The sequence below is a fragment of the Lissotriton vulgaris genome, chromosome 2_1, assembly GCF_964263255.1.
Source record: "Lissotriton vulgaris chromosome 2_1, aLisVul1.2, whole genome shotgun sequence".
Classification (NCBI taxonomy): Eukaryota; Metazoa; Chordata; class Amphibia; order Caudata; family Salamandridae; genus Lissotriton; species Lissotriton vulgaris.
This window is the reverse complement of record NC_141687.1, coordinates 1145672023-1145685584: the sequence shown is the minus strand read 5'-3', so window position 1 is coordinate 1145685584 and position 13562 is coordinate 1145672023.

Here is a 13562-nt window from a genome sequence, read left to right as displayed (position 1 = left end):
GCCGAATTAATGTCATTAAAATGATAACATTCCCCAAAGTTCTGTATTTATTCAGATCCATCCCCTTATTTTTTGAAAATGTTTGGTTTAGTAAATTAGAATCAATTTTGAATAAATTCATTTGGGTTAAGGGAAAAACAAGAAGAGCCTATAGACACTTAACAATGGATAGAGAAAAAGGGGGCTGGGGGGCACCGGATTTTAGGCTTTACTATTGGGCCACAGTATTACAGTATAGTAAGGTGTTAATAGGTGGGGGAGGCTTAGAACAACTGCCGGGCACTGACACAGGATTACCCAATGTTTATGCCTTATTATTAGGTGAAGAAGTAGAGAATGGATTCCTAAATACAACTGAATTCACGTATTTCAAGCATACAAGATTTAAGACTCTGAAGGCAGTATATAGGGTGTGGAAAGGGGTGGCTAAAAAACTTGGGCTAGGTAGATTTAACCACTATACAAGACTATACACAAACAGTTCACTGCCGAGGGAGATTTTTAAAGACGCCACTATGCATGACTGGTATAATAAAGGCATAGTACAAATAGGGAATTTACTGGATAGACAGGGTAATATAGAGCTGTTTGGGGTACTCAAAGCAAAATTTGGATTAGAGCAAAATAGTTTTTATAAATACCTCCAAGTTAGGAGCTTTCTAATACAAAAACAAGGTGGCCCGGTAGGGATGGGACAATGCAAAATGATGGATTATATTGAAACAACTGTCAAATGTACGATAAGGCACCTTTATATAGAATTGAAAGAAAGCAAACCAGATGATAGGGAAAAATTTTCACAGAAATGGATTGAAAAGTTGGGATCAGGCTCAGAAACTTTTCAGGAGTCATTGGATTTGGGTAGAACAGTGCTATGCTCGGCAACCCTCCAATCACAGCACTTCAAAACAGTGTTCTCACTCTATCATACACCGGAGAGAATTGCCCAGTGGGGAGGGACAACAGGAATAACATGCCCGCGTTGCAACGCGAGTGGGGCAGATATTGTACACATGTTCTCACAGTGCCCACAATTATTTACCTTGAAGAAAGCTATAGAAGAGTTTCTTGATAAAATACTCAATATTAAGATTAAACTAGTAGATGAATTAATTATTTTGGGGGTGGCAAGCACGGAAGATGCTATCCCGGTTGAGTTTATTTTTGTTGCAATTGCAGTGCTCCGCATCTGTGTTGCAAGGAATTGGTTGAATAAGGCTCCCCCACTATTTTCAGAGTGGATGGCCTCCCTTCTCAATATCTATAATCTAGAAAAGGCAATATACGATAGGAAAGGCAGAAGGGCTAAGGCATTAGGAAAAAAAATATGGCAACCCATTACGATGTGGAAATGCAGTAGGATAAACCTAGAATAGTATAAGAAAATACGGGGAAATGTTTTGTTTTACATTATTACATCTGCTTGTGATATAAAAATTGTATAAACAATGAATTGTATATATAACCACCTGTGAAACTGGAATGTGCTGTAAACATATGAAATTGGAAGGTGCTGTAAACATACGCTGGAATGTGTGGAAAATTTTATGAAAAATTTAATAAATATATTGAAAAAAAAAAAAAAAAAAGAAGGTAGCACAAAATGGACATTCCTCTTCAAGTTAGTTGGGACTACGCAAATGTACCCACTTCTGGGCCCAGAGGCCTCCCTTGTCCTGAACCAAGAACATAACTCTCCAAAATGACCGATATGCCTAATGAATCCCATCAATGTAAACTAAAGGCCTCACTTGAGAGGTCGATGGAGCATGAACCATGCCAACCCCATGGTTCACACGCCTCATTTAGAGATGGAATTGCCAGGATTCTGACACTGGGACATCAGTAGACTGTGTTGTAGGAAACGTTTTGCAGAACCCAATCTGCCACAGTGCCACTGACTAATCCTCGTCAGAATGCCCACTCTATTGAGGGCAGGATTTTCAACATTCATATTTTTTGCCAAATATAATAATGCAAGGAATGGTGGAACCAGTCAGGAAAGAGAAAACAAGGTCTCCTTCAAGAAAGTTACAACCCCTCTGTACATCAGCGATGTTTGCATTTGTTTAAGAGAAACACCCCTGCTTTAAGCAGGTTGTTTTGGTAAAACACAAAGAAAGGTTGAGCACACCGATATGACATGACTGATCTCCTAGCATTACACTTGTGATGAATATGCTCTTACAGTATCGAAGGAAACACTTTCCTCATAAATACCCCACCAAAGGAATGGAGATCTAAAAATATGGTGAGCAGTCTTCTGCTGGTGGGGTGGATTTGGGGTTCTGCCACTGGGCACTTTTAGCATCCTGATGACATTAAGGGCCCTATTTAGAGTTTGGAGGATGGGTTACTCCGTCATAAATGTGGTGGAAATTCCGCCCTCCGTATTTCAAGTGCATTATAGCCAGGCCCACTGGAATTATGCAGCAGGAGAGGACTAAATTATGCAGCAGTGTTGACTAAATTGCGGGGCAAGAAAAGTCAGCTTATGAGCCATAATGTGGCACATTTTTGGATAGTATTACTTCCTTATGTTGACATTTTTACACAGGTTAACACTGTCTGGGCAAATATTTCACATCATTAATACCAGTTTAACACTCAAACACAGCAATAAGCAACATAAAGGGGAACATTGAACCTTTGCAAATGGCCTTCCACAGCTCAGCAACATGTATTGCAGTGTTTTGATCTGTTTGCACTAAAAAATAATTTTATTTCATGCAACAGATGCTGGATCATGTGGCATATGCAAAAAGTTATTATTATACAGAATATTTTGTGGCTACAAAATTGCATAATTCCAGTGCACCTGATTATAACCTCTGTCTCTTGTTGTTTGTCAGACAGGATATACACCATGTTTTGATTGAATATCCAGTCCACCAAACTCTAAATAAAGCATTAGACAATAAAAGAAATAATGAATTAAAAAAATACCACTTACCTTTTTGCTGCCGCCTCTCCTCCATCTTGTTCAGCTTCCTTCTTCCTGTAGTCCCGGCAGCAGGAAGCACCCGACTTCCGGGCTCCCCTGAGCAAATCACAATGCTGCAATGCAGCGCTGTGATTGGTCTGACTACTGTGTTTTGGTGCTCAGATGGGGACAGGGAGGCTTTACATGTTCCTCATCAGGCTTTATAATGCAGCTTGGTGGGGAACATGCAAGTGCATGACTATTTGGTCAGAGGGCTGGCCAAACAGTCAAGTGCACTTCGGGAGTATGCAAACCAAAAGCGCTCTGATATCCTTCGGGATCTTGTTCGCGCTGTAGAAAACGCTATAAATAAAATAAAATAAAAAAATAAAAAATCCTCCCCCTGTGCCAACAGCCCCCGCCCTAACCCAGCTACAAAAAATAAAATGATAATAACGAGGTTATTATAATTTTATTTTTGCTGCTCTGCTCAGAGAGCAGCGGGGCGACGTTCCTCCACCTTAGGGGAGGAGCCGCCCCTGCTGTGTTACCGTTGTTGCATGTCCCGCCCACCTGTCTCCACCGCACTGTTGCCTGCTCCATCCCTCCACCCTCTCCTCTCCTTGCTCTGTCCCCCCTCCTGAGTTATTCTTTGCATCCGTACCCCGCTCCCTACCACGTTGTTGCTAGCACCATTCGCCCCACACCTCCTCCTCCATTACCTGCAACCCTCTCGCATTTTTGCTTTCACCCCCCATTGCTTGACCCCTCCAACATTGTTGCTTGTTCCTACCCTCTCCTTGCATTGTTGGTTGAACCTGCCCCCAACCCCTTTAAATAAAATATAGTGCCTCGTTTTAAGTACTTCTTTTGTTTCTGTTGATTTAGTACTAAAACACACCACACATGCTCGTCTACAGGGTCTTCAAGTTCTCGCTGCTCCTGCGACTGTCAAGCGGCACCCTGTGCCCCCCAGTAATCATGGGGCCGTGCACACATGCTAGACAGCAGCATGAGCCAGACCTGCCTACTCCTACACACAGGGATTTGAGTGGGATGAAAAAACTGAGGGAGTCTTCCTAAGGGGCGTGCCTGATGTAATTGAGGGCATGGCTTAAAAACACACATGCTAAAAATCTGTGCTTAGCATTGTGTGCCACCTGACTTGTATTTTGCTGCTTCTTTCAATACATACAGCTAGAATACATTACACCAACAATAAGCCAGGACTATTAGATTTGTCAATGGTTGTTAGATGCAAAAGATAAAAATATAATATTGAAAATACTTGTGTGGTGAAGTGATGAGACTGTGAAAGAGTTTTAACAACCTCTTTGAAGTTACATCACAGGCAGTGAAGGGTGGTACTGCTGCAGAGGTAAGATTGTATTTACCCTGAGGGTGAGGGCAATAACGGAGAGCCCGATAGTGACCGGTCTCAGCACCTGATTTTTAGAACTACCAGTGCTGAGCACCAGCAGGATCCGGCCTACTTAAAGCCCTGGCAGGCCTTCACCTCATCTTGCCATCACTGTGCGCCCCTGCTGCCTGCCTCTGGAAAGTGTCGAACCAGTTGGCCTGTCATCCATCCAGTCAAGCACCTTCTCAGAAACTATACCCGAGCCCCCTGGGCAAGCGGCCAACCAACCATAAACTCTCTCTGCCCACCACCTTTGACCTTGTCTCCTAGTTTTTGCTTCTGATGAACAGTTGCAGCCACCGCATTGCATCATGCTCCATTGAGCTGGTAAATAGTTACTGCCCCAGAACCCCGCCATGCTCTTCCTGCCACACTAGGCTTTGACATGCTCCTACTGCTAATAAAGAGTTAATAGGTCAGCTTTTGATCATACTTCCTCTGTTAATGAACAGGTACAGGTCCTTTCTGCTAAAGTCCATTTACTTCACCAACAAGATTATTGAGCGTTTAATTTACCTCCTGATGCCAGTAGTTACTACAGTTCACTGCCTGCTCCTAGAGCCTGCGGTGCGAGCTGCACCAGTTCCATCTTAAGGATTTTGGAGGGCCCTGAGCAATACTAATTTTGGGGTCCCTATTCAGAACAATTTTGACTTTTTTCCCCATTTCCTTCTATTTCAAGACCACGTGGCGCCAAAAAGTAATGAATTAAATGTTAAACTTTCAGAAACTTTTAAAAGCTGTTAAAATATGTCATGCGTGGGGACCCAAAAAACCTTCAGTTGAGACTGGGGCGAGAGATAGAGCGGTAGGGCTCGAGTCGGGGTACCACGCGGGTGGGCGGTGTCCCCCCACTTATTTTACCGGGGGGACACCGTCCCCGCTGCCAAACAGCTGGACTTCACTCTTTTGCCTCTCTGGGACGAGGAGCTATGCACCTTTCGTGATGTCACTTCCTGTTGTGACGTCACTTCCAGTGACAGCGTCCCCCCACTTCTTTTTTTACGACTTGTGCCCTGTAGAGCGGTAATGGTTGCAGAGACTGGGAGGCTTACACAGAGAAATAGAATAGACAGAGGTCAAATAGAGAGAAAGTTCAGCTTCTCAGGGGACCATTTGAAAGATGGGTGCCCTGGTCAATTGCCCACGTTGCCCATGTCTTAAAACGGTGCTAAGCTGCACAAGTAGTGTCCTGTCATCTGGCTGGCAAATCACCTTACCCTAGGACAGGCAGCATACCGAGTGGTAGCTATCTTCACTAAACCTGTCGCCTTTGGCCTGCTGGACCTCGCCCAATTCACACTACCCTTCAACAGAAGGGTCACAGTCTTTTTCTCCATATCACATCCGCCTGTTCTCTTGATAGAACTGTTCTCTCTTTCCTCCGCGCCATCAGCTGTGTTACTTACTGTTCCTTCCCAGTGTGATATCACAGTTTATCTGTAGAACCTCCTGCCACACGATTATAACAATGTAATTTTGTTTTTATGAATGTATGATTTTTCTGTTGACCTGGACTGCATGCTTTTATTTTTCAACTAGAGAGAAGACGTTTTGCAGGCCTCTGGCATTTAATTATACAAGAGCTGTGCATTGACCACAGTCACTTTTTTACTATTCACAGAGAGATATCAAATTCCAAGACCCTTGTATGATCACAATTGTCACAAATTTTGAATCAGAATGACATTTTATAATTTTCATATCAGCATCTTTGCATTGATCCATCCATCTTTAATCCACATCCATGCATAATTTACCCTCACCAATCAATCTATACTTCCACTCAATGATAATCATGCGTGCACGTGCCTACAAAAAGACAGAGCCAAGCCTCTGCATCATTGTGCTTATTTTATAGTTGGGCTAGCCTGCTGCTTCTGTCTTGGACAGTGAAAGAACTGGACCTTGCTTTCTTTATCCTGTTTGCCAAGGTTTTCCAAGGGCTTGTAAAATGTAAATCCAGTATTTGTAAAGCGCACAGCTACCCGGAGGCATCCAGGTGCTGGGAGCCGTCGGGAAGATTAAGCGAGCTATTGCCCAGAGTCACATGGTGCTGGGCGGACCTGCCGCCAGTGATCAAACCGTGAGCCCCAGCGTCCGGTGTCAGTCGCCCTGACCGAACTGGGAGTTCTGACATGACATGCCACGTGGTGCCAATTCCTGTTCTGGGTCCTTGGAGGTGGTTTCGCTGCAAAGAAGCCCAAAAATCTATGCATGACCCTCAACGCCTGTTTTTCCCGTCACAGTCTTGCCATGCAGTTGAAAAACCAATGCATCACTGTGGTGCGGCCGAAGAATCACCTGCCCATATAAAGCACTGCCCTTACCCACGCTCTCCATGTTGCTTCTGCACAAGTGCCCTCCCTGTTGTTTCCCCCATGCCCACCTTGCTGCTCTCCCCACCCATGCCTAAAAAAAGCTTCTGTGCATTTTTTCTTTTTATTTACTGAGCCAAATCAGATGAGCAAATAAAAAGGGAAAAAGCAGCTGCATCAGTTTTTGAGCGCACGCATGTGTGGTACGGGTGTCTAGAAAATGACGTGGCCGGCAACGTCAGTAGGGAGAGATTTTACCACGTGTTTGCCTTGAAGCACAGGTGCAGCCTAAAGTAAGAAGACCAGACTGAGAAGACCAGACTGAAGTTGTACCATGGATGGACCTGGACTGCCATGTGAAGAGAGGTGTTGCGCCGGCTGATTGAGATCTGCACGGAGGCTAGGCTTGAGGAAAGAGCCTGGCCAGCAGGCACAAGCATTTGTAGCACAGTAGACCTGGGTCTAATCGGGCCAGACCCAAAGTAGTCCTGGCAAATGTTGTCAGACCTGCCGCCATACAGTGCATAGCAAGCACAGAGAGAGAGCCTGACCACTGCAAGGGGGTTTGGGGGGATAGGGCTTCTCTCCCCAAGAACATCCTTGGAAAATGGCAAACATGGTGCATTCTACAACACATTTATCAATATATATTCAATTGTATTCGTTTTTAAAACATAGTAAATGAAAACTTCAGAGTGCACCAAAGTTCAACAATATTTGTTAGGGCCCTTTAATGATTCTTTTCTATCACCCTCCAACAGAGCCCCTCATCTCTCCAAAGCCCCTCTCTCAAATGTATTTCATTTGTTTTATAGCGTCTCTCATACCAGTGTAGGGTGTAGTAGCGCTTTAGATCACACACACATACAGAGACACGAATCATACATGTGTAAATCAGTGTATAGTGAATGTTATATAAGACAAATGGGACTACAAGGTGTCCGATTTAAATGTCATCTATTCTAGTAGGCAGTTTTTTAGAGCGCTTGGTCTGGGGAAGCACAAACTCATGATTCAGAATGTAACGCAGAGGTTAGCTTCGAAACAAGAACTTGTTTCTACGCAAACAAACCCTTTTTAGCAAAATTAGAATAATTAGAGACTGGAGTAAAAAAAGATAACTTTCTAACCTAGATTATGATTGTAACTTATTAACTGCACAGCAACAAAAGGGTCTCAGTGACAAAAGCAGTAACTCACTGAGCTATACACATGCAATACTGTTCTGTGCTCTTCATATGCATGCTCTTTGCCGCAGGCATATTAACCATCTGCACTACCTTAGATGAGTCAAAACTAGACAATACTCTGATCTTCCTCCCAGCAGGTACATTAATCACCAGAGCTATCTTGGCAATTTTATTGTTGCCTGAAAACTGTTGGATATACAAGAAACTCTGCAGTGCTTTCAAAACTGCTGTACTTCTACAAAAGCGGCCCTCTGTAACAAAAGCTGCCCCAACCCTTCCAGCCTTCCGAGGAAACGCCTGATGCCTGATACGGCCAGTCTGGCCTTGGGCCTAATGACCAGCACCAGCATTAATTAGTGCATCTTGAGAGGTTGAAGATGTACCTGAGACACTGGTGGCTGCACTTGCTGGTTTACCTGCTCTGGACTTCGATATGCCTCTAGAACGTAACTCCTGCACGCTGGCAGTAAGTGCCTGGGCCTATGACACACTGGAGGGATGTATGACGGTACAACACGTACCGTCACAACGCATCCCTTTACCACGCATCCCTTACAACGCAAGTCGTTACCACAACTTGCATTGGGGGTGCGGATTTCGAATAGTATAATTTACTATTCTAACACCAGTCCCTGTGGACCCTAGGGAAGGTGTTGGGATAGTAAATTTACTATTTTTAATCCTTTAGCGCCCTCCAGCGCAAGTCGTGGTAACGACTTGCGTTGTAAGGGATGCGTGCTAAAGGTACCGCGTTGTAAAAACTTCGTGGTAAACGATGTTTACCCACTGGGGACAGCGAGTTTTGACTAGAGAGGTTACAGAAACCCATTTGATCTTGCTAGGTACTCGTATCTCCTGGTTTGGGTAAAGCCTTAAAGTTTCAGGTCTGCACCCAGGATCCTTTACTTGCCTTCCATGGTGGCAACGTGACCTCATTGAACTTCAGAACATTTTAAACTTACATCTACACTGGATTGGCAGTTGTAAAATGTCACTACAACCTGAGCCTAAACCAGGCTGACAAGTTTTCGATTCAGTGCCCCCATCACAAAATGTCATGACTGCGACTGCCCGTTTCAGAGATCCCGATTCTAAAAGACAGTGAACCCCCTTGCGTACCAGCCATGAGGTGCTAACAGAACTCTAGCACCCAGTGGCACCTTGGACGCCCACTGAGATCTAAGTAAGTAAGTTTATTATGCATGATTTATAAAAACCCTTCCATACGCATAACTGTGTGGATTCATTTACACAAATGAAACAATGTTTTAAAAGGAATAAAAACTACAATATAGTACAGGCCGCTTTAGATAAAACTTTGAACTTTCAAGCAATGAGTGCAAGTCAATAGCGACGGTTTTTCAACATTAATCCTCAAATTACTTACTTACTTACTCACTGAGACCTGTTGCCCCTCTTGTTACCTCTAAGCTGTGTCCCGTGACAAAACCACTGACCACCGCAGCCCAGACGTGGCCGAGCACACCGGAAACTCGCAACAGACTCACTACCCTGATGCTCCATTGCCAACCTGCGACACCCTTTATGCTTGGTTTTGGTGCCCAATTGAACTACTCCCCCCCCCTCACAGTAGGAACATAATACACATAAATGTTTCCTGCAGTGGGGCACTTTAGCACAGCTCCTTAGGGAGATGGCATGTTCCCTACCAAGTTGGTGAGGCTCTGCTCATTATTTACTTAAGATTGAAGTTTATTTGAATGGGTCTCAAGCAGAATTGCTTTTAATGCACGGTATTATATGGCACTTAGTAACAAAGGCTTTTAGGGAATATACACGGAAAGGAGTAGAGGAAAGGGAGAGAGAGAGAGCAACAAGACAAATAAATGTGTACCTCTGGAATTTCTCTGCCTTTTTACAACACTAGGGTGAAACCGGTCCTTGGCTACTTGTGCCCGGGTTCAGGGACGCCCTGGCCTGGCAGTTCAGCCTGGGCGGTTCCCAGAAGGAACAGCGTCAAGAATGATTTGCATATACTGGGTTCCAAACCGAGGGGGCATGATGGGTGAAATATGATGGATTGGGATGCGGCCCAGGGCGATTGACCATGGCTGAGATTAATTGAAAAATTCCATCCATCACCATGTTCTTTTTGCTTTTACAACACAACACTCCCAGACTTAAATCACACTATGTTTCGCAGCACAAAACATGAAATTGAGCTGCTGTCTCACAAAAAACTCACTGTCTGGAATCACACGGCACTTTCACAAAACAGAGAGAATCTGGTGGCATTTGCAACAGAACCACACAGGCCCTAGAGTCACTCTGTCCTTTCACAAAACATGTAGCCGAGATTCACTCTTTCTTGTCACAGTACACAGAGCCTGGATCACTCTGTTGTTTACCAGCACAATACACTGAACCTGGTATCATGCAATCTGGAATCACTCTGCTGTTCCGGGTGCAACAAACGGAATCTGGGTTCATCTAGCCCTTTCACAACATACACAGCTTAAAACCACTGCCTTTTCAACACACACAGAACGTGGAACCACTCTCTTCTTTCATAGCACAGCACAAATTGCTACTCTGTGCAAATTTCGGGCCCATAAAGCCAAGGGCGGCCCCTCTCCAATGGCGGGGGAGAGTAGCCCCAATAGCTCAGAGTCAGCAGCAAAAAAATAAAACTATATTTCAATATCGTTTTATTTTTAAGCCACTGGCTCTGCCAGCGTGTACAGGGAGGTGAGAGGCCGAGGCATGGGAGGGGGAGGAGGAGTGCTAGGTGCACTCCTTAAGTGCTCATGTGTGTTTGGCCGGCCGTCTTGGACCTGCCAAAACTCACATGCTCACTTAGGTTTCTCCAGCCTCGCTACGTTTAGCTGCCCGGCTGGAGAAACCCCACCCCTAGTCTGAGCAGGGCGTCTTTCTAGCCTGCTCATGCCAATGCTCACTCTGCTCGGCAGCGCGGGGATTGGACAGGGAGTCTGTGACATAGTCATAGTGTGTCTGCTGGGACAAGGAAGTCCCAACACTGAGGCGCGAGTGGGAGGCGGCCTGCAGCATGTAAGCGTAACTTTAAAAAATATATATTATTTTAAACACTCCCCCCGTCCCACCTCCCACGCTCCCTCCCCCCGTACTCCCTCCCCCTCCTCTCTTTATATATGGCAACCGCCACTGCATAAAGCGCGATTGGTAAATTGAAGTTCACAACTGAGGCTGGTTAACAAATCGTTACATTCCATAAATATGAAGCGCATTAGGCTCCATGTGGAAGGCAGAGAATGATTACATTTTCAAACCATAAAGGTTTATTAAAGGTTAAAAGCTTTACAGAAGGCAGAAACCAGATTAGTATCAATTAATCAAAATATGAATGCATCAAATAATACGAAGATCTAACAAATCAAAGAGGACGAGCCAGTCTAATGTTGCCTCAAATGGAAAGACCAAGGAGAATCAGGTTTCTCATTAGGAGATTACTCTAAGATCAGAAAAATTTTATTGAAAGAATATGACATAAGCTTACAAAGTAAGACAAAGAAAATAACAAGCAAAAGTATACATCAAGATAATTAAAGGTATTAATATAAGCTACAAAAAGAAACATCAAAAATTGAGAATAAATATTAGCAAAATTGGCAACTGGTATGATATAAGGCAATAAAAGATATACTAAATATACATTGTAATTACAAGAAAAGCGAAAATAATATTAATATGTTTAACAAAATACAGGAATTCATGGAGGTTTAGGAACTTCTTGTTGTAACGGGGACAAAGGCAGAGAACTCTGAGCACTTAAATCAAAAAATAGTGTGACTGGACTCCACAATTCTTTTCGCTTGGCAGCTAAAGCCAAGGGGTAGACAAAAGTCGTATCTAACCTGTGATTATAGCAAACAGCATACCACCAAGCCTGATAAGATATTTTGGTAAAATCCTTCCAATTTTTAGTTATTTGCTTTTTAGTTGTTCCCATGTTCATAATTTTTGGCGGCAAGTTTGGTCTCAAATGAACAAGATTTTTTACTCTAATCACTCCTTCTCTTTATCTCACATTTTCTTAGGGAGTGTTTCCCCCATCTGGGATCATTGCACTTTCAGGGTTAGAATAATTGACTTATTGTTGGCATTAGGAGATTACTCTAAATCTCGGTTCTGAACTGCATCAAGGAAAAGTCTAACTCACTCTGCTTCTAACCTACATTGCATTATTTTAAATCACACAATTCTAACATTAGATACACATACACACAATTCTCATGAAATGATCCACTCAGGTTAAAGCGAGATGATAAACTTGTCTGCTTTTCAGCTTCTTGGGGGCTTCCACAACACAGCTTCTCTCGGTGTCCGTCAATGTAGCTTATCTGTGGCAGGATGAGATTCAGGGACCAGCCTGTACTCTGCATGTGCCATTGTGAATGCCATACTCATTACAACATTCCATGATTATCACAAAGAAAGAAAAAATACACATGGGAAAGAAAGCAAAAGAGCATTGCATTAGATAATTAGCACTCCCGCTTCACCTAGAAATGAAAAGTTCATGTGTCACAAAGCAAAATGGCAACCAGTGTTAGCCATTTTAAAACAGGTCTACATCAGCTATGTTCACTATAAATGTGAGTCTTTCATAGTAAATAACAGGTGTGTGTTTATGTGTTAATGAAGGTTTAATGTAAAAAAAATTACCAATAAAGAGCGTTATACACTGAACCTAGAATTACTCTTCCCCTTTATTTATGTATTTATGTATTCCCAACACAACACTCAAATCTGTCCATTACCAAGCAATAGTGATAATTATCGCTATTGCTTGGTTAGAGACAAAAATGTATCGCTGACCTGCGGCGATTTTTATCACAGATAAACCTTGGTATTACCAAGGTTTATCGCAAATGCGATATAAATCGGCCGCAATGCATGAATATCGCTGAAAAGTCAGCGATATTCATGCATTACCGAGTTAATGCTCTTAGCCATATTATCCACCTCCCATCGGATAACAAGTTGGTAATAAGAGATAGCGATGTTTCCAGTCGCTAACATCTTGGCACGCCCACTTTGCATGTCATTAGTGATAAATTTCTCTGACATGCAAAGTGGGGCCCAAGATGGTCGCTATCTCCTACTAGCTGTCGCTAACTGGTGTTAGCGACAGCTAGGTAATAGGGAGATAATTTTATCTCCGCTTTCTTGGCTTTTAAAGCCCAAAAAGCGGAGATAAACCCCCTTGATAATATGCCCCTGAATCACTCTATGCTTTCAAAGCACATTAAGCCTTAAATTACTCTGCCCTTTCACAATACACAGACTTCGAACTCACTCTGCCCATTAAGAAACACAGCACACAGAGCCTGTTCTCACCCGGCCCTTTCACAACTTGACACAACACGCAGAGCATAGATTCACTCTGTCAGCGAGATACAGAGCCTAGATTCGCTCTACGGATTTGTTCGATGGCAACACTGAGAGTATGGACAACCATGTTATTTCACAACAGAACACACAGGGTCTATAATCACTCTATCCTTCCACAACACACACAGCCTGGCTGGAATCACTATGTGCTTTAAAAACACACAGAGCTTGGAATCTCTACTTTCTCGACAAAACAACCCCACAGAAAGCCTGCAATCACTTTGTCAATTCACAACACAGCAGACAACGCACAGAATCACAAATTGCTTTCACAACACAGCCACAAATTCTGAAAAGACTCACTCCTTTCACAACAC